Here is a 5,630-nt window from a genome sequence, read left to right on the forward strand (position 1 = left end):
TAGTGAGCAAAACACTCCCATGGATCCCGTCCCGCCATGCTCTGCACCGTATCACCAGCCCAGGCTGACCATCGCCACATCAGCATTCCAGAGCGCTGGGCCGGGGGCAGGTTTATTGCACTGTCATGCTATTGGCTGGATTCTGATCTCGTTCACACCACTCTAAATCTGGAGTCACTCCACTGAATTCAATGGAGACACTCCGGATTTAGAGTGATGAGCGGAGTCTCTCCAGAGGTACAGCAGTGAAAAGGGGTGAAACCGGGATCAGACTCTGGAATCAGTGCATCTGAGGTACCGTGCTGACCATTTACTGGTTGGTGCAGACAGCGTCGAGCCAATAGGAATCAAATCCTTTCTCTGACCTCCTGATCAATGTCTAGATGGTGCACTGGGAGCAGGGACAGCTCGGTACTTGCTGCCTTGGAGAGAAAATACATGGAATGGGGGTGGGATGATGGGGCCCATACCCCCACGTCTGCCCACACCAGCCCATGCTGCAGGGACAGGCCATCGGGAGGGAGGAATCTGCACCATTCTCATAGATGAGGTCAAGTGAAAGCCGCTCCTGTGACTCAGCCCTGGCAGGCTGGCGTGCCATTGCACAATCGAACCCCAAAAACGAGACTAATAAGAGTGTTACATTTATATGGCACCTCCCATCCGGAAGGATCCCAAAGCACTTTGCAAACTGGACAAGGATCGGAGCATCCACCGTCAGGGGGTGAAATGCAGTTCCTGTCTCTCTATACACAACAGCAATCAATGGAGGACACCTTTCCCGAAGGCGCCTACCGAGGGAATTTCAGGCCTGAATTAGAATCTGGCCATGCCACCAGCGTGTAAAGAGTGTCACAGGATCTTTAATGGGCACCAGCAGCCAGGACCCCAGCTTGGCATCTCATGGGAACGACAGGCCCGCCACAACCCCCGGACCACCACGCTGACTCAGTGGGGAGGGCTCTCCCTAGAGAATTACCAGCACCGCCTCCTTCAGCACACAGGTGCTCCTCAGAGGTTTCCTGAAGCCAGTCCTGACCCGACCCACCCCTGCAAATCTCGTGGGATCTGACGGGCCCAAGATAGCGTGGCTGCTGGCACGGAGTGAGTACATGAGTCACCGTGCTATTTAAATACCCCCTTTTTTAAAAATAGCACTGCCCTGCTCTCTGCGTGGGACGCCTGCTAACTTTCCATTCTCGCGGAGACCTTGCCAATTTGGGCCCAGCCAAAACAGGACTCGGAGTCAAATATTTAGTATCCAGCACATCACCGCTGGCGAGACTGAACCGCGAACGAGCATCAATATCACAGGAGCACCTGGCGGCCCCTTTGTTCACACAGCGAGAGACAGACCCTGCCCACGAGACCTGACGGGCTAACTAGACAAGAGGTGAGGAGGGAAATGACTTGCCTAGGATGGTGCAGCAGGTCTGTGGCAAAGCCCGGGAGAGAGCCCAGATCTCTTTAGACCCCCTTTGATACTCTCTAGTTTCTCCACTGGATCATATTGTCTTTCCTTTTCCTCCAAACATTTCTGTCTATCTGAGCTCCTTGTCTGTCCGTCTGATCTCCGTAGCTAGCAGTGTACTCATAGCCCGGATAGTCTTGACCGTACATAAGAACAGCAACAAAGTTTGAAGTTAACTTGCAAACTACTGACTAAACCAGGGGTGGGCAAACTCTTTGGCCCGAGGGCCACATCAGGGTTCCGAAACTGTATGGAGGGCCGGTAGGGAAGGCTGTGCCTCTCCAAACAGCCTGGCCCCTGCCCCCTCCCACTTCCCGCCCCCTGACTGCCCCCCTCAGAACACCCGACCCATCCAACCTCCCCTGCTCCGTGTCCCTGACTGCCCCGACCCCATCCACACCCCTGCCCCCCGACAGGCCCCCCGGGACTCCCACACCTATCCAACCCCCTGTTCCCCATCCTCTGACGGCCCCCTGGAACCTCCTGCCCCTTATCCAACCCCCCTGCTCCCTATCCCCTGACTGCCCCCCCAGAACCTCCGCCCCATCCAACTGCTCCCTGCTCCCTGTCCCCTGACTGCCCCCTGGGACCCCCTGCCCCTTATCCAACCCCCCTGCTCCCTGTCCCCTGACTGCCCCTCCCAGAACCTCCGCCCCACCCAACTGCCCCCTGCTCCCCGCCCCCTTACCAGCCGCTCAGAGCGGCAGGAGCTCGCAGCCGCGAGGCCCAGCCGGAGCCAGCCACACCGCCCAGAGCGCTGGCAGCATGGTGAGCTGAGGCTGCGGGGGAGGGAGGACAGTGGGGGAGGCGCCAGGGGCTAGCCTCCCCAGCCAGGAGCTCAAGGGCCGGGCAGGACGGTCCCATGGGCCGGATGTGGCCCGCAGGCCGTAGTTTGCCCACCTCTGGACTAAACTAAAGAATAGCCCAGCTCCCAGCTGGGACAACCCTGGAATCCTTTCTCAGAGCTGGCCCGGGGTTTGGCCACAGCCACCAGCCTTCTGCTAGGCTAATGATAAATCCATTTCCCTTTTCTTCTCCTCCCCATGTCAAGGGATTGGGAACCAGGAGCTTGTCAGCGCTGGCTGTGGCAGAGCAGTGCGGACTGAGCTGTACTGCAAGCACCTGAATGTGAATTGCACTTTGTTCGGGAGGGGCACCGGCGGGAAAGCAATTGACTCGGCTTTCCTAGGGCCTGGTGCCTCCACCTGCCCTTCAGCCAATCCGGCGGAGCAGCTCTTCGTTTGAACCCTGGAGTCCAAAGTTATGTATATTGCCAGCAGCGACCCTTGGGACTGCCCTGCGGCCTGCTAAGTGACTTGCTGAAACAGCAAACTGCTGGGCTTGCGTTGTCCTTTAATGAACAGGGCAGACTCCGGCTGTTGTGCTCAGAGCATCACAGCTGGGAGCAGCTCTCTGTGCACAGAGTTTTGCATCCTCTGCCAAGTCGCTCATCTGGGCACTCGAAGGAGATTGAATCTAAAAGTCCTCTGAAGTTATGGACTTCGAGAAGGCCCCCGGGGAGCGGAGTCCGTTTGTGTGCTCCACCCCCAGAATGGCTCTAGCACGGACCGCAGCATTGCAGGCGTCCCTGCTGTCATCCCACCGACGGGCCTCAGCTGGAGGGAGACGCGCTAGCGTGGGTGCATAGAAATAGAGTGAGCGTGGGTGGGTGTAACCCTCGGCGCTTCAGAGCGGCTCTGACCTGGTCATGTTTTGTCTAGCTGAATACCCTCAATGGACGTTCGCAGCCTCTTAATCCGTTGTCAAACACATGTTAGCGCGCTATCCCTATTCCCTCTAGCCCATCACATGGTTCTCCTCTCATTGACTCAGGAGACCAATTGATCCGTGTCCTTCCCCTCACCTCCTTTACATATCTGGGAGCCATCACATCATGTCTCCTTGGCTTCTCTCTAGACGGCAGTTCCCTTAACCTTTCCTCCGAGGCCTCATTTCCTCTCCGCCAGCACTGAAATTTGAGGCACCTTCTAACGTTTCACCGACGGGCCACGAAGCCAACAAAGCAGAACCGGCTGGAGCTGATATTCTCATTACGCCGCGTGCTCCAGTGGAGAAAAGCCCCCCCGGGAACATTCTCTTTTTTGGCCTGAGCTGACTTTTTTGGCTAGTTGCGCTGGGGGCGTGCTGAGCTTCCGAGCTGCTCTGAAGCCGGGGGTTCTGGGTGACTGAAATGCTGCAGTGTGGGGTGGGGTGTGCCGGAGGGATGCTGCCCTGCACGCCGTGCAAAGCGCAAGCCGCAGTTCCAAAGGAAGTGGGTGGCAGAAGAACCCGAAACGCTAGAGGTGGAAAAGTCATATCCGCCCAGGGTTCATTTCGTAGCGTTCTGCTCTTGGGCTTCCCATGGGAGCTGATTCCACAGCCCCAGACATCTCACGAGCAGGACTTTTTTTTGGATTTAGAGCTTCCCTTTCTTAGTGTCACCCCATCGCTCCTAGTTAGTGTTTCATTAAATAATTGGTGTGAACGCCCCTTAGGGGTAACACGCTGGCACCAGTTAAGCTGTGTCCTCCTCCCACTAATGGCTGGTTCACATAAGCGACTCAGCGCCTGCTACTGGTGCTAGCTCAGGGAGTGCCTCCTTTAGGTCAAGCGTTAGAGGTACATGCTAAAGATCCTGGGTCCAACCTCCCCGGTAACTCAGCCCAGGAATTGTTCCATTATATCTCCTCCCTTTGGTTATTGCTTAGCCAGGTTATATGTAGTTAGCCAACTCTAAGTCAAGTCCTCCAGCCTTCTGGGTCACTTTGATTGTTCTTCTCATCCAGACTGATTATGGTGACGAGATGCCCAGTGTCACAGCGTGAGCTGGCCCTTTAAGGGGTTGGGCGCTCAGCCTCCCCTGTGCCAGGCTTAGCCATCTCCCCAGGTGATGGGAATGAGGGCAGGAGTCATGTGACAAGTGGAGGCGGGGGCGTGTGACTCAGAACAGGGCATGCTGGGAGCTGTAAGGGGAGCCGTGTTCAGTAAGAGCAGACCTGGAGGGAGATGTTCCATTGACGGATGGGAGAACAGCCAGGAAAGGGGCTGAGCACCCAGGAAGGAAAGCCAGGGCGGTTGTTTAGGGTTCCAGGGCTGTAGGAGAGGGTGGCTGCGGGTTCTCCCTCTGCTGTTTCACTAGGAGGAGGTGCAGCCAGCTCAGTCAACAAGAGGACGAAGGGTTAATTGGAGCCCAGGGGGACTGGTAGCTGAGCCCAGGAGAAATCCTACAGACTATGGTGGAGCAGGGCCGGCTCTAGGTTTTTTGCCGCCCCAAGCAAAAAAATGTTTGGCTGCCCCCCACCCCAGCCCTGGGCTCTCCTCCCCCCCACCTGCACCCCCTGCCGCCCCAGCCCTGGGCTCTCCCCCCACCCGCACCCCCTGCTGCCCCAGCTCTGGGCTCCCCCCTTCCTCCCCACCAGTGCCCCCCCACCCACACACCCCCTGCCGCCCCAGCCCTGGGCTCTCCCCTGCCAACTGTACCCTCCTTCCGCCCCAGCCCTGGGTCACTGGTAACTCGCTCCCAGGGCGGGTCCTTGAGCAGGAATTTTAGATGTGCACAGAACACAGACAGGATTGGTTCCCATATGGTTACAGAACTCTAGTAAAGTGGAACAATTTTCAGCTTGTGTGATTGGAGGATATCTGGATGCATATTATAAGACTGTCCTCCATAAATGAGGAAAAGTTAAGGTGCCTTTATTATTCTTTTGTTCCACTCTTTGGGTACGTCTACACTACGAGATTAATTCGAATTTAGATAATTCGAATTTGGGAAACAGATTGTATAAATTCGATTGTGCGCGGCCACACTAAGCACATTAATTCGGTTTTTAACCACATTAATTCGGTGGTGTGCGGCCACACTACCCCATTAATTTTAACCACATTAATTCGGTGGTGTGCGGCCACACTACCCCTAATTCGAATTAACAAAATCGATTTTGGTGCTACTCCGCTTGTCGGGGTGGAGTACAGAAATCGATTTTAAGTGCCCTTTAATTCGAAGTAACTGGCTCCGTTGTGTGGACGGGTTAAGGATTAATTCGGATTAACGCAGCTAAATCCAAATTAAAGTCGTAGTGTAGACCAGGCCTTTGTTTCTATGGGGAATTTGCCAATGCAATATCACTGTCTTCCTTTTAAACAAATAAAACTAAAA

This window comes from Terrapene carolina, unplaced genomic scaffold (genome assembly GCF_002925995.2).
Source record: "Terrapene carolina triunguis isolate 2854851 unplaced genomic scaffold, T_m_triunguis-2.0 Scaffold68, whole genome shotgun sequence".
Lineage (NCBI taxonomy): Eukaryota > Metazoa > Chordata > Testudines > Emydidae > Terrapene > Terrapene triunguis.